Raw genomic sequence first — 26686 nt, 5'->3', positions numbered from 1 at the left:
GATAAGATAAATAGTGGTTTATATCCTGGCCCCCACCATTTATCAGCTGTTTGTTTTGGGGAAGTCGCTTGATTGCTCCAAGCCTCAATTTTCTCATTCATAAAATGAGGGCAATAACATTATCTATTCATGGAGTTGTGAGGATTAAATGAGATGATATAGAAGAAGCACATAGCACCTGACACAATGGAAATGGAAAGAGAAAGGACAAAAGCAATTTTGAAAAAAAAAATTACAGCATTGCAATGATTCCAGACTTATCTGATCATTGAACTGAATCGTTTAAGAAGGTGGGGGAGCCTAAAACCTGGCTTGATCTAAATCTTTATTCCAAATGAGAGTCACCTGTATCCCACATATGGCAAAATTTGGTCAGGTGCATGCTTTGAAGACTTCAGATGTAACAGCACTGTTCAATAAAACTTCTTGGAGAAAGGAAAGTTCTCTCTCTGACTGTCCAGTGTGGCAGACACTATCCACATTGGAGTATGGAGCCTGTGACTGAGAAGCTCATTTTAAAATTATATTTAAGCAGTCTTAATTCATTTTATTTTATTAATTGAATTAATTTTAATTTAATTACAGTGAAGTTTAAATGGCTGCATGTGGCCAGTGGCTACCACCCTGAGCACCACAGCAAATGTTATATCCAAGACAGTATTCAGGACAAAAAGGGACCTGAGATGCAGATGCACCGGGTATGGCTGGAAACTGAGTACAGAGGGGAAATTCAAAGTAATGTGCCCAAGTAGGAATATTTAGAACAAAAGCTGAAGTCATAATCATCTTAGGGCTAAAAAGTCCAACTCCTCACAGGCTAGAGAGTGTGTTCACAAGGTCCAATGGTCTACACAAATTTAAAGGATGAATTAAGGAAATAAGTCAGGCAGTAAGAGAATATATATATAGGAGGCACAGAAAAAATGTCTTCCAACCAGAAAAGAAATTTGGGTTCATCTGCTCTTCTCCATCTCTGGTATACAGTGGAGCCTAACATGAAGCAAAAAGGAAGTGATTTGATTTCATGTCCTCTTCTTGCCTTTTCCATCCATCTAGTGCCTTTTCCACTTCACTCCTGACTTTAACTCTGTACTAACTGCATCCTTCTCTTCTTTTCTTTGAGAGTACTGACAACAGAGAAAGAAATGTGGGCATTCTGGAAACCTCTGTTTGTGTCATGTAGCCTGTGGCTATATTCTAGTCTTATTTCTAGCCAGAGTTCTAAAATTTCCCTAAGTTCTAATAATACCAAACACTCATAGTTCCCCAAGATTTCACATTTTTTAATATGATGTTCTTATGGGAATACCCCGTATCTAACCTTTTCTGCATAAATACGGTTAAACCAAAATGTTAAATAATCTTGGGGGGGGGGTTACATAAAATAATCAGTATATAATTCTTTATAAGGTTAACTAAAGGCAAGAGTACATGTTTTTCATAAAATTAATGATTTGGGGTCACTAAATAGTAGAAGTAATCATTTTATGCTTTGCAACATCCAAAATAATTCTTCTCTAAAGTCAAGAGATAATTTGCTGATCTGAAAATAAAATAGACATATAGTTTAGGGATTAGGAAAAAAGCTTCAGAGTTTATTTCCCCTAGTTACCTTTTTCACAAGCAAAGTAAAGCACAGCAAAATAAAGTTGCCTTGTAGGGGTCCCACAAGAAGTCACTCAATGTCATCTCTGCTGTACTACATTTCTTTCTTTCCCAGATGAGTCATAGTATCTCAGAGTACCAATGACTTCACCAGTGCCTCCTGTATCCAGAAGTTGCTCCCACACAAATTGGACCAATCCTTCCAGGGTAGAGGCATCCAAATATCTCTGTGCTAAAATCATTCTCTAAGAGTCAGATTTGGGGGTTGGGACATCTAGAGTATTTCTACCTCTCAATATAAATATATCTAGTAGTATTTGTTGTTCACTCACCTATCATATTTGCATCTGACTTATGTTTATAGGTTATTTCCCACAAAACCGCTGAAAGGAATTCGCTGCAATGATGATCAATACAACTATAAAGTATTCTGCGACCCCAGAAAAGAACAATATGAAAACAAGACGTGGGGTCAGGGTTTTGTTGCCTGGAAATAAAAGTAGCTAAAATAGCAATGTGGTACTTCTACTAATCTTTTAGTAACTATGACTATTCTTTTTAAAAATTAAGTAATTCAAACCAAGCAAACACATCATACATATAATAGCTTACATAAACTTAAAGAATGTGCTAGAATTAAACCCAAGACTGCAGGTCAGTTGATTTCTGCTCTGCCTTATGTTGGGGTTCCTAGGAAATAGATTCTGAAGTAAAGATTTGCATGCAGGAAAAATGCCAGAGGTGGGGCATTTCTTGGTGATGGTTACATCTAGAAGCAACATATATGAGGGAACCAGGGAAGCAAAATTAGTCAAAGAGAGAAACAAAGTACTAAGTAATTACAGCAAAGGCTTCAGGAAAGCCCGTGGGGAGCTCAGGAGTTGGACCGGCCTTTTAGACTTGTGCTCAAAGGAGGTAAGGGTTTGGGGCTTTGTTACCCTCACTTTAGCCAGAAACTGTGGACTACATGAAGGAAAGAGAAATAATTTAGATAAAACAGATCCCTTAATGGAAATTGCCATATGGGAGACATGCCAGCCAACACTCCCAACAGCTAGGAAAATTATTCTGTTGGTTTTAAAGGAGGGATGGGGGCAAGGTACCATAGCATCAGTTCTGCTGTTAGGATCTACTTGTTTTGCATGGTGAACTCACCCTATCAGAGAATAGCCTTTCTAGGTTCTGTAAGCACTTCCTAGGGAAAGCTTACAGAGAAAGTTGAGTCTGAGAACCTAGTTATGCTACTGTACATAGCCTTGAGGCCATAAATGGTATTCGCTGTCTCCTTCTTCTAGCCATTTTAGATTTCCTTCATTAACAGCTAGTGCTTCTGTTGGTCATACCTGTTTACTTACCTGTTGGAGTGATCCACACCCTTATCTCTGACAGTCCCTAGCTTCTGTGACAAAGGTCTTTTCAGACATTGCTGTATGTATCAATTTTCCATCAAGAATGAGTAGTATTCTCTAATGTAAAACATGCTGCCTCATGAACCCAAAGAGGTCTACTGCTTGGTAGATGTATGTATTTTTCTTAATAATAGATGGTGTAAAATGCAATAATTTTTCTCCCTGAATTCCCCCAATGACTGAGCCTATAAAAACTTTACCAAGGGCCAGGGATTTAGCTCAATGGCACTGTGCCTGCCTGGCAAGGTCCTGAGTTCGATTCCCAGTACTGGAAAAAAAAAAGTAAAAAAATTTTCCTGAGGGGCAACCCACTTCCCGGTCCCCCTTCTGTCTCTCTTAGGCAGAAGCTTTCTTTCAGTAAATTTTTCCTACTTTTAACCTCCATTGTTCCTAGAATTCATTCCTTGATTTTAGAGAACATGAACTCACATTTCAGATATCTAGTAGGTTTGGGAGTTCCATCTCTTCCCCCTATATCATTTTGGAGGTCTTCCACCAAGACTACTGCCTGGAGGTAAGAGTCTGCTTTTGTTCCATAGGTTCTAACTTTGGTCTTTTTGCTTCATAGAATGCAACTTTTTGTTTCATAGGCTCTGGCTATTTTGTTTCATAGATTCTGATTTCTATTTCATAAATTCTGTCCCTTATTTTGGCTTTTGTTTCAAATGTGTCTTAATTTTAAGTTGTGTGTTCTAAATGTTTGCAAATTTCTTGTTTTTCTTATGCACTGACTTTTGATAAAATTACATTTTATTCTTGTTTTGTATATGTTGCATTTGGACTTAGTTGCTTAAAAATGTTGTAAAATGGGTCTCTCATAAAATCTCCTCAGATAAAGACAGTTCAGGCTTTTATCTGTCTCTTGTAGAATGCCAAACAGTGGTTACTCTGCCAATTAGTAACTGCCTTTAGGGCAGCTGCCACTCTCAAAGCAGACGACAGGTTTCTCCAGTTGTCCTCTGGTGAATCCCCACTCCCACTGACACCAGTGGTGGGTGGAACATTGACCAGATAGGCAACTGGGCTCCTTTCGGAGACAGATCTCTGATTGTGTGGAACTAGTGGAAACTGAGGTGACAACTGAGGGGTCATGGCCAGGGCTACTCTCTGGCAGATACTCAAAGGTCCCTCAGAAGAAACTAGCTCCCAACACCCTGCCCTGGTAATCAGCAGAAAATCTCCACATCTTGTCCCTGTCTGGACTCCTCAGTGAGGTGAATGGAGAACTCTGTCAGTGATCATCAGATATCCTCTATCTCAGAGTGATCTGAAATGAAGCCCTCAGAGCCCTTTCTTAAGCCTCTGTTAAGAGTTGAGCTACAGATTTGGACTGCTTTCCCTACTACTAGTAAGACAGACCTCTAGACAAATGTAGAAAATAAATCTTTGATAGATTAAAAGCTACCTGAACCTTCTCTCCCCCCAGGCATGGTCTTCATCATTTAGGGGGGGGGAGATTAACTGTGGACTTATAAAATGCTGTATGGTAATTTTTTGGGATGTTTAACCAGCTTGAGCTTTATGTAGGTTTTTCCTCTTGGCTAATGAGTTAAAAACTCCACTTAAACTTTTCTCCAACTTGTTGGGAGTTTATTTGAAAATCCCTTGTAGTCAGACCACTCCTCCTTCCAGAAAGTCAGACTAAGGCAACTGGAAACAACTGTTCTGTCTTACCCTAGGGAACATAGCAATCAGGAGCTTGCATTTGTGTTTTTACTCCTTAACTAGAATATGGACCTATTTTGGTCAGCCTTTCTCTTCCTTCATGCATGCACATAGGAAGTTGATAAAGGCGCCTTCACTATGCAGATGGTAGCTGCTAGGAGGACCTATGCGTTTCAAATACTTAGTGAATTTAAAATGGACCTCAGAGGAGTAGCCTTGTCTTGCTAATAAAAGTTGCCTAAATGACTGGATAGACAACAGAAATGTCTCAGAACTTTCTCTATCCTAGGGCCCAGGGCAGAATCTCTGATTTACCATCTCTGGAGGTGGTCTCTTTTGCAGGAAAAGTGCCCTAATTTAACTGTTGACTTATTTTCCTCTCTCTTTCAAGGAACTATAAAGCAGTGGTTTAAATCTCTTGGTTTGCTGTTGGGGCCAGGGATTTAGCTCAGTGGTTCCGGTGCCTGCCTTGCAAACGCAAGGTCCTGAGTTCAATCCCTGGTACCAAAAAAACCACAAAATACTCTTGGTTTGCTGCAATACTTTCTTCTCTAAACATGACTGTTATGGCTGAAGTCAATTGTAACTTGTGCTTTAAGAATACCTGCTGGAGTAAGGATATGAGTTACCTGAGGAAGATAAGAGCTTGCACTGGTAAAGGGTAGATAGTCCAGTCGGGTTTTATTTTCTGGTTCTCTCTCCAGACAGTAGCTACCTACCCTGGAGTGGAATAAACCTTGGGGGACGCCCTGGGGATGTCCTAGGGGGCACAGGAATCAAGCAGAGACTTATGGAATGCCATATTTGTTTCTCTTGTTTCAAATTGGGACTCTATATCTGAACCACTTACTCCTTTGGAATATATTAAGGAGCAATTTAGTATTTCTCTACACTTGTGTATAGTGTGCCTACCTCCTAAAGCCAAGTATACAGAGGAAAGTACTATGATGCTATCTCACAATTAGAATTATACTGTAAAAGAAAGAAAATGGTCAAAATCATCTTATGTTGAGATTTTCTTTACACTACGAAGTAATTCTTGCTTGTGTCCAAATGTAAATGTGGGCCATAGAAAAATGAGAGACACCTCACCTTTAAGACTTTCAGTACCTCTAAACCTGAGGCTACCCCTCACCCTTTAGAACCTGAGAACAAAGTTTCCAAAACAACTTTAAGCCTTGACCAGCAGGTGCTGAGGGTGGAATTTCTAGGCCAGCCATAATTAAAACTTCCATGAGGCTCTATCCATCCTTAGCTAAGTTGTTCAGGTCCCTCAAAGACAACATTCCTTGCAGGAAGTAAATGGCAAATATGGGACTACCTGTGTTCATGTGTCTTTTTCTCTCAGTGATCTAAGACATTAAATGAGACTTAAAAGTTTTCAGATGACCCTGATATGAACATTGAGGTCTTTCAAGGACTTACTCAGACCTATGGACTGGATTAAAAAGATGTAATGTTGCTCTTAAATCAAACATTAATTTCTAATGAGAGATAAGTAGTATGACAAGCTGCTACTACATATAGAGACAAATATTAATTTTAGAAGCTCAAAAGACAGGCAGCCAAGGAAATAACTGGTTCCTACTGGAATACAAGCAATTCCTATACAAGACCCCTACTGGCCTGTCATTCAGATAAGAGAGTAAAATAAAAGACATTTTCAAGCATGTATTCTTGAAGATCTAAAAAAGATAAAAACTAAGCCCTTCAGTTATTTTAAATTGTCAACTATTTACCAGAAAAAAGATGAGGACATCCCTAGATCCTGATTTGATAAGAGGAAACTCTATAGTTTTTCCCAAGTCACAGTCTTGCAATATGTAGGTGGTATGCTGTTATGTCTCCCCTCAGAAAAGCTTTCTAGCCAAGACATCTGCTCTGCTGAATTTTCTAACAGGCAGGGGTTATAATGTTTCCAGATCTATGGCAAAACTTTGCAGCCTTGAGGTAAAATATTTAGGCCTTATTATATCTAAGGGAACCCAAAGACTAGAGGAAGAAAGAATTAAACCAATTCTTTCCTTTCCACAGCCCAAGACTCTAAAACAGCTAAGGACATTCCTAGAAATTACAGGCAGGATATAATGAGATTGTGTGACCCCTCTATTAGTTTGTAGAAAAACATAAGAGACAGACACCTGGGAACCTCATTCCCAAACCATATTCCAGAATCTCAAACAAGCACTTCTAAGTGTCTGCCTACAGGACACTGTTTCAGTTTGTATGTTAATAAAAGGTGAGACATGGCTTTGGGAATGTTACTACAAGATCAGGGAGCTGCTCAACAGCCTGTAGGGTTTCTCTTTCAAGGACAAAAAGCAACCATTCAGGTTCTTTGATTATTGGTTTAATTTTATCCTTGGCAATGCAGCTGGAGTCAATCATAGCTTTTGTCTCTGGAGACATGTTTTGCTAAGGATCACAGATCCACTCTGAAAAAGCTCCTGATCTTAATTGTCCCTCTACATCTGAGATGGTTGAGATTTAGTTCTTGTACCATACTTAAAGGGACTCTTCTGTCCCTTCTCCACTGCCCTGCTCCTGAGAAATAACGCAGTTTGATTCAAGGCACTTCCCTCCTCTGTAGCTGCTGGATTTCAAGACAAAGCTTCTGGAATGATGAGCCTCCCCTCCTTGAAATCCATCCAGAGTAAAGCTGACCTTCATTTATCTCGTGGCCATATAGAAAACTGGTTTAATACTAAAACTCTCAAAAATAAATGTAAAAGTTTTAGTCCAAATTTATCTTTCAGCCTTTGGGTAAAATTGGAGAATGGTAGGAACAGCTAATCTGGTTCTGGCCACTTCCTTGTACCTCTAGTCTGGCGTCACTGGCACTGGATGAGATAAACTCTAAGGCAAACCTTTGATTGGGCACAGAATAAGAGGGATAGACAGGGATGTCTTCTTTTCTTTTATTTTTCAAGATGGAAAAAACTGTCATAGGTAGACATCTGAGCACAGCAGGTTGGAGCCTTGGCAGGCCTTCTTCCTCCACTGATTGAAATTCATACTTAGGTCCAAAGAGTGTCACCTAGTCTCTTTCTATACCCAAACCTTGCCTGAGAGCACCCCCCTGGAGATAGTTAAAATTACTTGTAATAGTCTGTCCCTTTAGAGGAAACAGTTATATGTGGCCAAAAGCAACCATGAAAAGCCTATGTAGCTGGGTATTCCAGTCAAATAAACTCTCAGCTTAGGGCCCATCTTAAAATGGTCTTTGCTTTCACAGATGTAGTTTTTTATTCCTTTTGATTCTTATTATAAGAGATCTCTGTTAATTGATCTACAAAGTTCTGACTAGTCTTTTTTACAGTTATAAACCTAAAAATTATAAAAGTTGTAATTCAACTTGGCCAAATACATCTGAGTGCACTCTGGTTTATAAAGAAATTGTCTTATGTGTGTGTTTGTCTGTCTGTTCAATTTGTTACAACACGTACCACTGTCATGTTTGAGCTTTTTTGTTTTTGCATTTTAGATTTTTTAAGATGTTTGCCTATAACTATAGATAAATGTCACTAAAGACATGCTTCTCCCAGGTTGCCAGATTATCCAAATAAGGGCAACTAGTCTTTTTTTACCCCCCACGAAGTTTATTGGTACATTTTAGGTATAAAATACAGTTACATTCATCATTGGGATCTTGTACCATTACATGAGTATGTTGGTTTTTATTTTTTTCCCCTTCCCCTGCCCTCCCTTCACCAGCTCCACCCTTCCTTTTTTGCAAAGACTTTGTTTCCATTTTTTCCCTTTTCTCATATTTTTTCTTTTCCCTTTTTCCTTTCTGCTAGCCCTCCCACTTCCCCTGCTCCTTTAGACCTTTTCTTCCTATTACACAATATCAATTATACATTTTTTAAATTACAATATCAAGATCTAGGAGACATTACCACAGATTTTACAGAATTGAAAAGGATATAGAAAGCATATTACAGAAATCTTTTTAAAATAAATTTGACAACTTCTAAGAAGTACCTTGGAAGACAAATTAATGAAACTAACTCTGCAGGAAATATAAAATTTGAATAGCACCTATTAAAGAAAGTATATTCCTAGGTTGAAAACCTACCTACATGACAACAGTAGGCTCATATACATTTTAACTGATAAATTATATCAAACAATTAAAGCAGAAAAAAGAAGGAACACTTCTCCCCTCATTTTAGGAACTCAACATTGTACTAATCCTAAAACTGGATAAAGATAATAGAAGAAAAAAGTATGAATATAGATAGAAATTTGTTTAACAAAACAAACTATTAGAAGTCAAATCTGGCAGGATGTAGAAAGTGGTTTTGTTATAGGGATGGCAGTGTTGTTTCAGCATTGGAAGATCTACCCCCAAAAGTCATCATTTTAACAGAAGAAAGGAAAAAGCCATATGATCCTGTCACTAGTTGGAGAAAAAGTATTGGACTAAATTCCACAGCTGTTCATGGTAAAAGCTATCAGGAGACTAGAAGTAGAACAGAACCTTCTCAACAGATTAAAGACATGTACTCCATACTTCTAGTGAGAACGCCTTATATGAATGGAGAAGATACAGTGCTTTCTCCTTAAGGTGAGGAATAAGGGCAAATATGCTTACTCTTTATCTGTCCATTAAACTTTGAAACCTAGGCCCCACCACAATAGTCTGGCAATAAAATGACACAATTAGGATAGGATTGGCAAGGTAGAAGCAAAATCTTTATATGTAGATGAAATGATCATCTACAGAGAAAATACTAAGAAATCTCTAGGAGCCCCTAGAACACTTACTTGAATTTAGCAGGATTAGAAAACACAAGCTATATATAAAAATTCAGGTCTGTGTATACTTGCTATAAATGAAGAATTGGATATTGAAATTTAAAAGTTATTCAGGAGTACAAAGGATCTAGAAAAGTTAAAGACAAACAAACAGTGTTTGAAGATGTTTAGTACCTAATTTTAAGACTTCTTCTAAAGCTACAGTAATCAAGGCAGTGTTGGTGTAAGGAAAGACATATAGATCATTGGAATAAAACAGAGAATCTAGAAATAGAACCACACATATATGGTCCACTGAGTTTTGAAAGATTATTTAACATTAGCATCTTATAGAATATAAACTCAATGCGAGAGCCGAGGAAGAGATGGTGTTTTCAGCAAATGGCACTAGAACACCTGATATCCGTATATAAAAAATTAACCTCAACCCTTTTTTTCCATACATGAAAATAACTTGAAGGGATCTATGAACCTAAATATGAAAGCCTAAAAGTATAAAACTTTAAGAAGAAATTATAAGGGAAAATGTTTATGAATTCAGGGTAGGCAAGAACTACCTAGGATACAAAAGACATGATGTATAAAAGAAAAAAATTGAGAAATGAGATTCCATCAAAATTTATAACTTTAAATGACATCATTAAAATTAAAAGTAGTCCTTAAACAGATCATATTTACAATGCATATAACCTATGACCAGAATATATAAAGAATTCTTAGAGCTCATTAATAGACAACCCAATTGAAAAGTAGACATAAGAAGATGATAAATAGCCAGTATAGCACATGGAAAGGTGTGCAACTCTAGAATCAGAAAAATACTAATCAGCACAATAATAAGATTGACTTATACACTCATTAGGGAGATGAAGTCAAAAGTTTTAAAAGCCTTGTCATGACTTTTTCTTTTTGTTGGATTCTCCCCCTTTGCTTTTAATTTGTCACACTCATTGGATTCATCCTGCTGGGTTTCCTGGAGTTATGATCCTCATTGTCTTTTCCTAGGGTATTGTCTAAAATTTTTGGAGTGCCAGTTTGGTATTCATGAAGTTCCTGAGGTGTTCTTTATCATAAAAGTATCATTTCTCCATCAATTTTGAAAGATAGTTTTGCAGGGTATCAATCTGGGTTGGAGACTGTTTTCCTTTAGGGCTTGAAATACATCACTCCAAGCTCTTCTTGCCTTGAGGGTTTGCATTGAGAAGTCTGTTGTGATTCTGATGGGCTTTCCTTTGTATGTGATTTGTTTCTTTTCTCTCACTAGTTGTAGAATTTTGTTCTTCTGTTGGATTTCTGGAATCCTAACTATTATATGCCTATGTGTAGATTTTTTTTGATTAAGGCTAGCTGGAGTCCTATATGCCTCACTTATCTGTATGTCAAGTTCTTTTCCCCTCCTTGGGAAGTTTTCTGCCATCACTTCTGTGAAAAGTTTTTTTATGTCATCTGCACTCTCTCCTCTTTCTTCATTGACTCCAATCAGTCTTATGTTATTCTTCTTTGCATCGTTTAGCAGCTGCTGGATTGATTTCTCGTGTTCTCTTACAATTGTAAAGCAATTTTTCTTTTCCTGGTCACTAATTGCAATCTTATCTTCTATATGTGAAATTCTATCCTCATATTGGTTTATTCTGCTGCACAGACTTTTGATGGAGTTTTTAATCTCCTGGAAATCTATTTGCATCTGTTTTATGGATTTCATTTGTTTCCTATGTTGGGATTCCATCATGTTCCTCAGATCCTCTATTTGTTTTTATCTGTGTCCTTTCTAGATTTATTAATCATGTCTTGCACTATGAGCACAATCTTTGCTGTTATCTGAGTAATTATTTCTGATTTCATTTTTCTCAGGTCCTCTTTGGTTGCCAGTTCAGAGAGTCCAGATGGTTGAGTATCAGATTGTTCCATCTTGTTTCCCTTTGGTGTTGCTGTAGGTGATCCAGAAGTCTGTTTTGTGAGGCTTGTTACTTAAACATTTCCATGGGGTTGGGGTGCTTCTAGCACCCATGTGGCTCCCCTTCTCTGCCCCAGGAGTGTGGGATGGCAGTGGGGGAGCTTTCTTCCAGGTTCTGGGACCGGCTCAGGTTCTCTGCCCTAGGAGTATGGAATGGCGGCCAACATCAACAAGTCTTACAAATACAGTACATATTGCTGTCTATATATAATAACTCAGGAATCTTTCATTGTTCAAAAATAATGTGTTAAAATTTTGTTAAGATAATTAGAGACTCTTGGGCTTAGGAAAACTATGGGACAGGACTTCCCTTGGTAAATAAAGGAGTGACTGCCTGGAAAAATTTATTCCAGCCTTTGTTCACAAAGGGGACCCCAATGGTTTCCATAGCCTCATGGGAAATACATTGCTAAACATATCATTGTGATATGTATACATTGGTCATGGTCTAAGTTTTCTGTGGAAAAACAAAGCTTTATTTAAAATGTTCTTGATACAAAACAAAATTAAGGGACAAAGGGTTTCATGTAACTGATACTCATTGTTATTTCATGGTGTATATATTCATGTCTTCTGAGTATACAAGTCTTCTAGGATATTGTTTATGGTAATGAGCTTTTTTGACTCAGATATCTGCCTTTCTCTTGCACTCCAGCTACTTGTGATAAGAGGTACATGTTAAGCCAGCATGAAAAAAACCAGTCAAATAATAGTTTTCTTAAAAACTTACATGATGTATGTTATATGTGTCACCACACTTAGGGATCTTCAGTTGCCAAATAGTTGAAACAATATCACACACTAAAATTAGAGGCTACACATTATGAATTCCTAAGATACATTTATAGGCCAATATGTATGTTCTCTTTAGATGGCATCCTACTAAAGGATAAAAAATAAGTGTTTTATTTATGTTATTTAATGTCTTGTGATCAGATGGAGGTTTTTGACTGAAAGACTATTCTGTACTTAGATGGACATGTAAGTGTTACAAAGAAAATGTCATCACAATTATGCTAAAATACTATGTGTAGCTCTTGATCTTAAGTTTCTGTATAATGTATAACTGTTGTCTGTTAACATTCTGGAGGGATTCAACTACTGAAAAACCATGGTTGGTAAAAAATAACAGCCCTCTAACTGTGCTTTATACATCAAAAGTGCTTGATGTTTTAACTATTATAATAATTAAGCTCACTGCTCCTGCTGAAATACTTATGTCACTGATCTTCTCTTCTGGGTGTTCAACAACTAAAGTTTGGAGACCAAAACTAGAAAGGTAACTGGGCTATGAGGACAGGCAACATTTTGGCCCTAGCTCCTCAAGGTCAACAAAGATCCGTGACACAGAGGAATCTTTCCTACAGGATCCTACATGTTTGGTAAGTCACTCAATCTCCTGAGCAGGGAGATTGCTGGGCACCAGAGGACAAATGTACCATGTGCCAAAGGAGGGTCACCAAGAGGGAAAAATCTCCCATGCTTTCACAGAAAGCAACATGGTCGAGCAAGACCATGACCCTTCCTGATGTCTGACACTAACAGTCCTCTGGACTGTTAACTAACAGTCCTCTGGAGTGGCCGGGCAACCCACTTTCTGGTCCCCCTTCTGTCTCTCTTAGGCAGAAGCTTTCTTTCTTCCAATAAATTTTCCTACTGAGAAGCTCTATGCATGGTTCCAAAGTAATGACTGAGGAGACTTAACTGACCTTGATAGCAAGAAGTTCATACTGATTTGACAAAGGTCTCACTTTAACTTGGTCTTAAACACCCAACAGAAAAGAATAACAAAAAGAGGTATAAAATAATGCCATAGTAATAGAGCTAGATATAAAAAGGGGCTCCAGTCACTGATCCCTTCTGGTAGTTTCAAGCTACACCAGTAGCTGACCATGGTTATGGATCATAAGAAAAAACTATGATAAAATCTATAAGAACTCAGCTAGAGTTTTATATTTCTTAGTGAAATTTCTTCTTCAAATTGTCTCTTCTTACAGCTAAAACTAGAGACTTACAACAAAGTATTAAACTTATAGATAATGTCTATCAATAAAAGAATCTAAGAGCCAGCAGGTTACAATCACTTTCAATTTCCAAGTGTGACTTTCTCCCCAACCTGCCCTCTTATTCTAGTGTGCTCATGGTTAGATTATACATGCTCTAATTTCTTTTCTTTTTTTTTTTTTCTTGGTACCGGGGATCAAACTCTGGTCCTTGCACTTGCACAGCAGGCAACAAAACCACTGAGCTAAATCCCCAGCCCCATACTCCAATTTTTTTAAAGTTTTGTTTATTCTTGCCTAGAGGCTGCCAAACTCCAAGCAGTCATACAAATGGAACCAATGACAAGTGTGCTAAAATTCTTTTACCAGGATCCACTAGATCAACCTTATAAACAGCTCATAAATGCTAAACTGTATAATAGGACTTCTATGTTGGATTCTGAAGTCCCCTGGACCTTCTCCTTATCCTGTAGGAGGCTATTACTAGTTCCTCCCAGGGGAAACCCTTGTTGGCTATATTCATAGCAATCCTGGTGACCTTATAATTTGGTCCATGTATTAACTGTTTCTTTGGCTTTGTCTCCTCCAGACTCAAAGCTGTATGGCTACCAAGATGACAATGCCTGGCACCTATTGAGGGCCTTTAGATAGACCTTCTGTAGAGTAACTCTAACTGCCGATGACAACTATGACCTTCTTCAGGTGGAAGTAGCCAGACCTGTCTTCGACCTTTGCTCCCTCAGAGCAGTTAGCGGTACTTCTTCAGAGGGGGGAATATTGCAGATAGGTAACTTAATTAGATACCTTGTAGGTAGTTAGACAGGGCCAGCCCAGGAGGAGCCAACATGGAGGACAATCAAGACATATTCACTGAAGCCCAGAATTGTAAAAGGAGAAAAACTACATACCCTTGTGCTTCCCCTGGGGATAAATAGCAGTGACTGATATTCTAAATAGGTATCAATCACCTTGGTGGGGGGTCAAGGTCTTAACCCAGTCTCTCCAGGAAATATCGCTGACCCCCACCCTTACAGAAAATCCTTGTATGCTTGATACATGACTTGCTTCCTCATTTGACCCCCATTTAATAAATATTACCTGGGTGACTGTACTTATAATCTTATTGGTTGGTCATGGTTTTGTCCCACCTCATGAGCACCTTGTAAATTTCCATTGGATCTTATATTTTTGTCCCACTTTGTACCTGCCTCATCACATGACTTTGCTGTATAAAACATCTTTGAAAAGTGGAGTGGCTGGGCAACCCACTTTCTGGTCCCCCTTCTGTCTCTCTTAGGCAGAAGCTTTCTTTCTTCCAATAAATTTTCCTACTCTTAAAATAAAAACGACTTTACTGATGTAGAAGCCCTCTAAAATATTTGTTAAGGTCTTCTCATATCACAAAACAGTGCTATGAAACTTCTCTATGATGGAAATGTGCTATACCTGCTCTTTCCAATATGGTAACTACTTTGACTACTGTCCAATTGATATGTGTCTAGTGTGACTAACTGAACTCAGAGTTTTTATTTACTTTTAACTTGTTTAAATTAATTATTGTCAATTAATTTAAATGTAAATACTCAAATATGACTAGAGGCTGCCAGATTGGGCAGCATAGCTTTAGAGCATATCTATCTTATAAAGGTTTCTAGTGCACTTTCTGCTTTTTGTTCATCAGTCTGATTAATGTGGTGTCATCCATATATTGAATTTGGGTGATATTCAGCAAAGCACCCAGACAATCCAGGTCCCTTCACACTATATTACAACCGATCATTACAGAATTACCTTAGTACTTGTCCAAACTCTAAATATATACTGACCATCACCCCATGTGAAGACAAACTGATTTTGATCCTCTTCTCTAACAGGGATGAAAGAGAATGCATCCATCAAATTAAATGTCACATACCATGTACCTGAGGTTGTGATAATGTGCTCTAGCAAAGATATCACATAGCTCTAGCAGTTACAATTTAGGCCACTACTTGGTTGAATTTGTCAGGTTGTACCCATTTGTAGGAGTGTGTGGGTCTGTGTGTGTGTGTATACATATCGCTTTTTGTTTTGTTTTGTCTTTGGTGATCAGAATGAAAAATCAGACGGAAATATGATAGAATTCACGACTCCTTACATTTTAGATCTTTGGCCATGCTGCTAATTTCCATCAATTTTTTTTTTATTTACTGCTTTGTCTAGGGACTCATTCAGAGTCTTCTATTTGCCCTTCCTTTCTTCAATACCTGTTATTTTACAAACCAAAGAAACAATACAGGAATTCACCAACTACAAAGTATGATCACTCTAAAAAAAAGTATGACCACTCTAATGATATGTTAGAGAGAGGTAAATGACCAACCAGTGTATTGAGATCTGGTAAACTCACTATGGGTCAGCCCCAGTCTCCATTTTTTTCTCCATTTCTCCCCTAATCTGACCTCTTTTGCAGGGATGACCACGATACACTCCATTCTTCTAAATGTCACCTAAGGTCCTGTGTTCAACCGTCCTTGAAATGTCTGAATCTTTCCCTTTCCCTGGTTCATGGTTACCCATGGAAAAAACCATAGGTTCCCTTGGGGGAGAACTACAGTGGTGTTCCAAGTGTCTTCCTCATGGGAACACAGATATTTCCTGGTCAACAGGTTGAGATTCCAGCTGAGGTTCAAAAACAGGGCATGAGTTGTTTGGCTGGCTTGCCTCAGCCTCTTGACCATCTATATATATTTTTTTTTATCCTTTTAGTGGTACCTTTTAGATGTACAACAAAATGACTTTCATCATTTGAGATATGCACCTTTACCGACTCTCTTTGTTCTTATTTTTTCCCCTTTCCCTGCCCTTCCTTGAACACTTTCATTCCTCTCTATTTACAAATACATTGTTTCCTTATTTTTGTTTTCTTATATTAATTCCATTCCCTTCTTTCCTTTCTCCTACCACTCCCACTTCCTCTTCCCCTTTACCCCTTTTCTTCCCATTTCACACTATCTATTATACCTTTTAGTCCTTATTTACACTTTCAGTTTCTCACACTAGAGAAACTATTTGGTATTTGCACATGTGTATCCTATTTATTTCACTTAAGAGTATTGCCTCCATGTGCATCCATTTAGCAATAAATGTCTCTAATTTCTAGTTTTTGATGGCTGAGCAATACTTCATTTTATTAAAAAACCACATTTTCTTTATCCAGTCTCCAGTTGATGGACATTTGGGCTGTTTCCAAGTTTTAGCTATTACAAACTATGCTGGTATGAACATGGGTACACATATATCTCTGTGGTATGAATCTTTTAATTCTTTGGGGAAGATAGCCAGCAGGGGAATAGCCGGGTCAAATGGGACTTCCAGTCCTAGTTCTTTGAGGTATCTCCATACTGATTTCCACCGTGGTTGCACCAGTCTACACTCCCACCAGCAGTGGAGCAGGGTTCCTCTTTCCCCACAGCTCCGCCAGCATTGGTTATTGGTTGATTTCATGATAGCAGCCATTCTTTCTGGAGTGAAGTGGAATCTCAGAGTTGTTTTCATTTGCATCTCTCGAATGACCAGTGATGTTGAACATTTTCTCAGGTATTTATTTGCTATTTCTACTTCTTTGTCTGAGAAATGTCTGTTCATTTCAGATGCCCATTTTTGGATTGGGTCTTTAAATTTGGGAGGTCTGATCTTTTTAAGTTCTTTATAGATTTGAGATAGTAGACCTTTGTCTGAGGAAGAGCAGGTGAAGATTTTTTTCCCACATTGTGGGTTGTCTCTTCACACTGCTGGTGGTTTCTCTTGCTGTGCAGAAGCCTTTTCATAAGAAGAGATCCCACTTGTTGATTGTTTGGGCTAGTTCACGGGCAACTGAGGTTTTGTTCATAAAATCTTTTCCTACACCAATGTCTTCAAGGGTTCTACCTAACCTCTGTTCCAACTGGTTCAGTTTCTATTTTAATATTTAGATCTTTAATCCATTTTGATTTTAGTTTAGTGCATGGTGAGAGATATAGGTACAGTTTTAATCTTTGGAAAGTTGAAGCCCAGTTTTTCCAGCACCATTTATTAAAGAGGCTATCTTTCCTCCAGTGAGGGTGTTTGGCTCCTTTGTCGAAGATGAAATGGCTGAGAGTGTCTGGTGTTGTTTCTGCATCTTCTAATCTGTTCCACTGGTCCTCAGGTCTGTTTCTTTACCAGTCCCATGATATTTTTATCACAGTAGCTTTGTAGTATAGCTGCAGGTTGGGAATTGTGATACCCCCTGCCATGTCTCTGTTACCTAGAATTGCTTTTGCTATTCTGGGTCTCTTCTTGTTCCAAATGAATTTTTGGATTGTTTTCTCAAGGTCCATGAAGTATGCTGCTAGGATCTCAATTGGAATCGCATTAAATCTATATAGCAGTTTTGGAAGTATGGCCTTTTTCACTATATTAATCCTTCCTACCCAGGAGCAGGGGGTGTCTATCCATTTTCTGATATCATCTTCAATCTCTCTTTTCAGAGTGCTATAGTTTTCAGAAAAGAGGTCTTTGATTTCTTTTGTTAGATTGATTCCTAGGTATTTCAGTTTTTTGGATGCTATTGTGAAAGGAATTATTTGCCCTATTTCTCTCTCAGTGAGTCTGTCATTTGTGTAGAGGAAAGCTATTGATTTTCGTGTGTTGACCTTGTATCCAGCTACTTTACTGAATTTGGTTATTAAGTCTAGAAGACTTTTGGTGGAGTTCTTGGGGTCTTCTATACAGAGTATCATGTCATCTGCACATAATGACAATTTGACTTCTTCATTTCCTATCTCTATTCCTGTTATTTCTTTCTCTTGTCTAATTGGTCTAGCTAATGTTTCCAGAACTATATTGAACAAGAGTGATGATAGTGGACATCCTTGTCTTGTTCCTGATTTTAGTGTGAAGGATTTCAGTTTTTGGTCATTTAGTATGATATTGGCTGTTGGTTTTTCATAGATGGCTTCTATCAGTTTGAGATAGAGACCATCTATTCCAATTTTTTGTAGGGTTTTTATCATAAATGCATGTTGGATTTTGTCAAATGCTTTTTCTGTGTCTATGCAGATAATCATATAGTTTTTGTCCTTGGCTCTATTGATATAGTGTATTACATTGATTGATTTGCGTATATTGAATCATCCCTGCATCCCTGGGATGAATCCCACTTGGTCAGGGTGTATGATCTTCTTCATGATCTTCTGCATTCTATTTGGCAGTATCTTATTAAGGATTTTTCCATCTATATTCATTAGTGAGATTGGCCTATAGTTCTCCTTTTTGGCTGGGTCTTTCTCTGCTTTGGGGATCAAGGTGATGCTTGCTTCCAGGAATGAATTTGGGAGTATTGCTTCCCTTTCAATTTCATTGAAGAGTTTAAACAGTAGTGGCAACAGTTCCTCTCTAAATGTCTTGTAGAATTCATCAGTGAAAGCATCAGGGCCCGGCCTTTTCTTATTTGGTAAGTTTTTAATTATGTTTTTAATTTCATTGGTTGATATTGGGTTGTTTAGAATTTTTAGGTCTTCTTCATTCAACTTTGGTAATTCATATGTATCTAGAAATCTGTCCATTTCTTCTGTGTTGTCCACCTTATTGGCATATAGGTTCTGGAAGTAGGTAGTAATGAGCCTCTGGATTTCTGCTGGGTCTGTTGTAATTTCACCCTTTTCATTCCTAATTGCATGGATTTGGGCCTTTTCTTTCCTTTTACTGATAAGGTTGGTTAAGGGTTTGTCAATTTTGTTGATTCTTTCAAAGAACCAACTCTTGGCTTCATTGATTTTTTTTGTATTCTTCTCTTTGTCTCCATTGTATTGATTTCTCCTCTGGTCTTTACAATTTCCTCCCTTGTATGATCTTTGGGGTTGTCCTGCTCTTCTTTCTCTAGAAGCTTGAGGTTCATCATCAGGTTGTTTAATTGGGCTCACTCTGTTTTCCTAATATGCGTATTCATTGCTATGAATTTCCCTCATAAGACTGCTTTCATTGTGCCCCATAGGTTCCCATAAGTTCTGCTGTCATTGCCCTTTATTTGAAGGAACTGAATGATTTCTTCTTTAATTTCCTCTGTGACCCATTGGTTATTCAGAAGTGTGTTGTTCAATTTCCACGTTTTTATGAAATTTTTTGAGTTTCTTTTGCTATGGATCTCCAATTTCATCACACTATGGTCTGATAATATACAGGGGATAACTTCAATTTCCTTTGCACTTACTTAAATATGTTCTGTGTGTGAGTATGCGGTCTATTTTGGAGAATGACCCATGTGCAGCTGAGAAGAATGTATATTCTGATTTTGTGGGGTAGAAGACTCTGTAAACATCTGTAAAGTTCATTTGTTGAAGAGTTGGATTGAGTTCTAGTATTTCCTTACTTATTTTTAGTCTAGTTGATCTATCTATTTGTGACAGTGGGGTGTTGAGGTCCCCCACTACAATTGTATTAGTGCATATATGACTTTTCATGTCCATTAGTATTTGTTTTATATAGTTGTGCACACTAGTGTTTGATGCATAGATATTTATGATTGTCATCTCTTTATCTTGGATTGTTCCCTTTACAAGAATGTAGTGTCCTTCTTCGTCTCTCTTAATCAGTGTTGGTTTGAAATCTGCTTGATCTGCAAACAGGATAACTACTCCTGCTTTTTTTCAGGCTCCCGTTGCATGGAGTATTGTTTTCCACCCTTTAACTTTCAGTCTATGAGTTTCCTTTTGAATTAAGTGTGTTTCTTGTATGCAGCATATTGTTAGATTTTGCTTCTTGACCCATTCTGCCAGTCTGTTTCTTTTGATTGGTGAATTGAGACCATTAACATTGATGGTTATAACTGAAACATATTGACTTATCATTGCCATGACTTTTTCTTTTTGTTGGGTTCTCCCCCTTTACATTTATTTTCTTGTCATGCCAGATGGGTTCATTCTGCTTTACTTCCTGGGGTTGTGATCCTCAATGTCTGTTCCTAGGATACTGTGTAAAATTTTTTGGAGTGCTGGTTTGGTATTCGTGATGTTCCTAAGATGCTCTTTGTCATGGAAGTATCTTATTTCTCCATCCATTTTGAAAGATAGTTTTGCAGGGTACATCAATCTGGGTTGGAGGTTGTTTTCTTTTAGGGCTTGGAATATGTCACTCCAAGCTCTTCTTGCCTTGATGGTTTGTGTTGAGAAGTCTGCTGTGATTCTGATGGGCTTTTCTTTGTATGTGATTTGTTTCTTTTCTCTAACTGCTTGTAGAATTTTTTCTTCTGTTGAGTTTCTGGAATCTTAACAATTATATGCCTATGTGTAGATTTTTTTTGATCAAGGCTATTTGGAGTCCTATATGCTTCACTTATCTGTATGTCAAGTTCTTTTCCCCTTCTTGGGAAGTTTTCTGCCATTATTTCTGTGAAGAGTTTTTTTATGTCCTCTGCACTCTCTCCTGTTTCTTCATTGACTCCAATCAGCCTTATGTTATTCTTCTTTGCATTGTCTAGCAGCTGCTGGATTGATTTCTCATGTTCCCTTATAATTTTGAAGCAATTTTTCTTTTCCTGGTCATTAATTGCAATTTTATCTTCTATATCTTAAATTCTGTCCTCACATTGGCTCATTCTGCTGTGTAGACTTTCAATGGAGTTTTTCATATCCTGGAAATCTATTTGCATCTGTTTTATGGATTCCATTTGTTTCCTATGTTGGGATTCCATCATGTTCCTCAGCTCCTCTCTAGATTTATTAATTATCTCTTGCACTAGGAGCACAATTTCTCCTGTTATCTGAGAAATTATTTCTGATTTCCTTTTTTCCAGATCCCCTTTTGTTGCCAGTTCAGTGGGTCCAGGTGGTTGAGTATCAGAGTGTTCCATCTCATTTCCCTTTGGGGTTGCTGTAGGTGATCTGGAAGTCTGGTTTTGAGACTTATTTATGTGTTTTCTCATTTCGACTGGAGGGCAGGGGGATGCTGTTGGCTCCCTTGCAAATCACCTCTTCTGAGCTGGGAGAGGTGGGACAGGGGCCGGGAGCAGCAGTAGAGATGATGACCCAGAAGCCCCTTCCTCTGGGCTGGGAGCAGTGAGACAGAAGGTGGCCCAAAAGCCCTTTCCTCTGGGCTGGGAGCAGTGGGAGGGATGGTAGCCGGGAAGTCCCTTCCTCTGGACCAGGAGCAATAGGATGGTGGCTCAGAAGCCCCTACCTCTGGGCTCAGAGTGGCAGGATGGATGGCAGCCTGGAAGCCCCTTCCTCTGGGCCAGGAGAGGCAGGAGGGATGGTGGCCAGGAAGCCCCTTCCTGTGGACCAGGAGCAGTGGAACAGCAGCTCAGAAACCCCTACCTGTGGGCCAGGAGCCAGAAATCTCAGGGTTTCTGTTTTTATATTTAGATCTTGAATCCATTTCAATTTTAGTTTAGTGCATGGTGAGAGATATAGGTCTAGTTTTAGTCTTTGGCAAGTTGAAACCCAATTTCTCCAGCACCATTTATTAAAGAGGCTATCTTTCCTCCAGCAAGGTTGTTTGGCTCCTTTGTTGAAGATGAGGTGGCTGAGCGTGTCTGGAGTTGTTTCTGCATCTTTTAATACATTCCATTGGTCCTCAGGTCTGTTTCTTTGCCAGTACCATGCTGTTTTTATCACAGTAGCTTTGTAGTAGAGTTTCAAATTGGTGGTTGTAATACCCACTGCTATGTCTCTGTTACCTAGAATTGCTTTCGCTATTCTGGGTCACTTGTTCCAAATTAATTTTTGGATTGTTTTCTCAAAGTCTATGAAGTATGCTGCTGTGATTTCAATTGGGATTGCATTGAATCTATATAGCAGTTTTGGAAGTAAGGCCATTTTCACTATGTTGATCCTTCCTACCCAGGAGCAAGGGATGTCTTTCCATTGTCTGTTATCCCCTTCAATATCTTTTTTCAAAGTGCTAGAGTTTTCAGAGAAGAGGTCTTTGATTTCTTTTGTTAGATTGATTCCTAGGTATTTCAGTTTTTTAGATGCTGTTGTGAACGGAATTGTTTTCCCTATTCCTCTCTCAGTAAGTCTACTGTTTGTATAGAGGAAAGCTACTGGGTTTTGTGTGTTAACCTTGTATCCAGCTACTTTACTGAATTTGGTTATTAAGTCTAGAAGATTCTTGGTAGATTTCTCAGGGTCTTTGATATAGAGGAGCATGTCATCTGAAAATAATGACAATTTGACTTCTTCATTTCCTATCTCTATTCCTTTTATTTTTCTCTTGTCTAATTGCTGTAGCTAATGTTTCCAAAACTATATTGAGCAGGAGTGGTGATAGTGGACATCCTTGTCTTGTTCCTGATTTTAGTGTGAAGGATTTCAGTTTTTGACCATTTCATATGATATTGGCTGTTGGTTTTTCATAGATGGCTTTTATCAGATTGAGGTAGAGACTGTCTATTCTGATTTTTGTAGGGTTTTTATCATAAATGCATGTTGGATTTTGTCAAATACTTTTTCTGCATCTATTGAGATGATCATATGGTTTTTGTCCTTGGCTCTATTGATATAGTGTATTACATTGATTGATTTGTGAATGTTGAACCATCCCTGCATCCCTGGGATGAATCCCTCTTGCTCAGGGTGTATGATCTTCTGCATTCTATTTGCCAGTATCTTTTTAAGGATTTTTTTCTCTATGTTCATTAGTGATATTGGACTATGGTTCTCTTTTTCAGTTGAGTCTTTCTCTGCTTTGGGGATCAAAGTGATGCTTGCTTCCAGAAATGATTTCAGGAGTATTGCTTCCCTTTCAATTTCATTGAAGAGTTTAAACAGTAGTGGCAGTAGTTCCTCTCTAAATGTCTTGCAGAATTCAGTGGTGAACCATCAGGATCCAGGCTTTTCTTGGTTGGTAAGTTTTTAATTACATTTTTAATTTCATTGATTGCTATTGGGTTGTTTAGAATATTTCAGTCTTCTTCATTCAACTTTGGTAATTCATACGTGTCTAGGAATCTGTCCATTTCTTCTGTGTTGTCCATTTTATTGGCATATAGGTTCTGGAAGTAGGTATTGATGATACTCTGGATTTCTGCTGGGTCTGTTGTAATTTCACCCTTTTCATTCCTAATTGCATGGATTTGGGCCTTTTCTTTCCTTTTTCTCACAAGGTTGGCTAAGGGTTTGTCATTTTTGTTGATTCTTTCAAAGAACCAACTCTTGGCTTCATTGATTTTTTTTGTATTGTTCTCTTAATCTCCACTGCATTGATATCTCCTCTGGTCTTTACAGTTTCCTCCCTTGTATGATCTTTGGGTTTGTCCTGCTCTTCTTTTTCTAGAAGCTTGAGGTTCAGCATCAGATTGTTTAATTGGGCTCATTGTGTTTTCCTAATATGCCGTATTCACTGCTATGAATTTCCCTCATAAGACTGCTTTCATTGTGCCCCATAGATTCCCATAAGTTGTGTTGTCATTGTCATTTATTTGAAGGAACTGAATGATTTCTTCTTTAATTTCCTCTGTGACCCATTGTTTATTCGGAAGTATGTTGTTCAGTTTCCATGTGTTTATGAAGTTTATGCAGCTTCTTTTGCTATTGATCTCCAATTTCATCACACTATGGTCTGATAATATGCAGGAGATAACTTCAATTCCTTTGCACTTACCTAAATATGTTCTAGGAGCGAGTGTGTGGTCTATTTTGGAGAACGCCCCGTGTGCAGCTGAAAAGAATGTGTATTCTGATTTTGTGGGGTGAAACACTCTGCAAACATTTGTTAAGTTCATATGTTCAAGAGTTTTATTTAGTTCTAGTATTTCACTGATTGTTTTTTGTCTAGTTGATCTATCTATTTGTGACAATGGGGTATTTAGGTCCCCCACTACTATCATATTAATGCTTATATGGTTTTTCATGTCCATTAGTATGTGTTTTATATAGTTGGGTGCACTAGTGTTTGGTGCATAGATATTTATGATTGTCATCTCTTCCTCTTGGATTGTTCCCTTTACAAGGATATAGTGTCTTTCTTTGTCTCTCTTAATCAATATGGGTTTGAAATCCACTTAGTCTGCAAAGAGGATAGCTACCCCTGTTTTTTTTCAGGTTCCTGTTGCATGGAGTATTGTTTTCCACCCTTTGTCTTTCAGTCTATGAGTTTCTTTTTGAATGAAGTGTGTTTATTATACACAGCATATTGTTGGATCTTGCTTCTTCATCCATTCTGCCAGTCTATTTCTTTTGATTGGTGAGTTGAGACCATTAACATTGATGGTTATAACTGATACATATTGAGTTATCATTGTCATGATTTTTTTTTGTTGGATTCTCCCCCTTTGATTTTAATTTTTTGTCACACGTGGTGGATTCACTCTGCTGGGCATCCTGGGGTTGTGATCCTCATTGGCTTTTCCTAGGACTTTGTCTAAAATTTTTTGGAGTGCTGGTTTGGTATTCATGAAGTTCCTGAGGTGCTCTTTGTCATGAAAGTATCTTATTTCTCCATCAATTTTGAAAGATAATTTTGCAGGGTACATCAATCTAAGTTGGAGGTTGTTTTCTTTTAGGGCTTGAAACACATCACTCCAAGCTCTTCTTGCCTTGAGGGTTTGCAGTGAGAAGTCTGCTGTGATTCTGATGGACTTTCCTTTGTATGTGATTTGTTTCTTTTCTCTAACTGCTTGTAGAATTTTGTTCTTCTGTTGAGTTTCTGGAATCCTAACAATTATATGCCTATGTGTAGATTGTTTTTTGATCAAGGCTATTTGGAGTCCTATATGCTTCACTTATCTGTATGTCAAATTCCTTTTCCCTGCTTAGGAAGTTTTCTGCCATCACTTCTGTGAACAGTTTATTTCTGTCATTTGCCCTCTCTCTTGTTTCTTCATTGACTCCAATCAGTCTTATGTTATTTTTCTTTGCATCATCTAGCAGCTGCTGGATTGATTTCTTGTGGTCCTTTACACTTTCAAAGAATTTTTTCTTTTCCTGTTCACTAATTGCAATCTTATCTTCTATATCTGAAATTCTGTCTTCACATTGGCTCATTCTGCTGCATAGACTTTCAATGGAGTTTTTAATCTTCTGGAAATCTGTTTGCATCTGTTTTACGGATTCAATTTGTTTCCTATGTTGGCATTCCATCATGTTCCTCAGCTCCTCTATTTTTTTATCTGTATCCTCTCTAGATTTATTAATTATGTCTTGCACTATGGCCACAATCTTTAGTGTTATGTGAGAGATTATTTCTGATTTCATATTTTCCAGATCTTCTTTCGTTGCTAGTTCAGGGAGTCCATGTAGTTGAGTATCAGAGTGTTCCATCTCGTTTCTCTTTGGGGTTGCTGGAGGTGATCTGGAAGTCTGGTTCTGAGGCTTGTTTACCTGTCTTCTCATTTTGATGGGTGGAGGGGGTGCATGGCTCACCTCCTCTGTGCTGGGAGCTGTGGCACACCTACCCAGAAGCCTCCTCCAGTCTGGGTGCCATGGCACACCTACCCAGAAGCCTCCTCCTGGCTGGGAGCTGTAGCATGCTGACCTGGAGATCTCCTCTGGGCTGGAAGCTATGGCATGCCAACCCAGAGACCTCCTCTGTGCTGGGAGCTGTGGCACACCTACCCGGAAGCCTCCTCCAGGCTGGGAGCCACAGCACACCTACCTGGAAGCCTCTTCCACACTGGGAGCCACAGCATGCCCACCCAGAAGCCTCCTCCTGGCTAGGAGCTGTGGCATGCTGACCTGGAAGTCTCCTCTGGGATAAGAGCCATGGCACAGTGACCCAAAGGCCTCCTCTGTGCTGGGAACTGTAGCACGCCTACCTGGAAGCCTCTTCCAGGCTGAGATCCATGGAACACCTACCCAGAAGCCTCTTCCACCAACCATCTATCTTTGGAAGCAAGGTGGAAGTAGACCTTGAAGTGAAAACATGTTGTCTTCTAAGGAAAGGTCTTGCATCACCTTCAAACAATGGGAAGGGGTATTCTTACCTTTAATATCCATTCCTGCAGGCCCAGAGGACTGAGGATAACCTAGAGTTTTCAGAGGTACCCATACAGATGTCTATCAAATCTCAGGCTTTTACTCCTTCCCAGTCAAGACCCTGACCTTGGCAGAGTAGCATCACCAGAGGCAAGAATTCAACTTTTTTGGAAATCTCTCTAGCCTTATAATTTGACCCTGGATTTGATCTTTAGCATTTTCTTTCCTTTGACCATGAGAGATGAAACTCTCCTTACACACTGCCAAAAAGATACCCTAACTTCCACAGTTGATTTCAAGTTTGTAATTTAACAATCCTCAGTCTGTCTTTGCTTTCTCCAATGCATTGATAATACTCAGTAATAACTACCAGATTGC

Source organism: Heterocephalus glaber, unplaced genomic scaffold, assembly GCF_053883595.1.
Source record: "Heterocephalus glaber isolate CG9 unplaced genomic scaffold, H.glaber_assembly_v1.0 deba00001572, whole genome shotgun sequence".
Classification (NCBI taxonomy): Eukaryota; Metazoa; Chordata; class Mammalia; order Rodentia; family Bathyergidae; genus Heterocephalus; species Heterocephalus glaber.
This window is presented reverse-complemented; position numbering follows the sequence as displayed.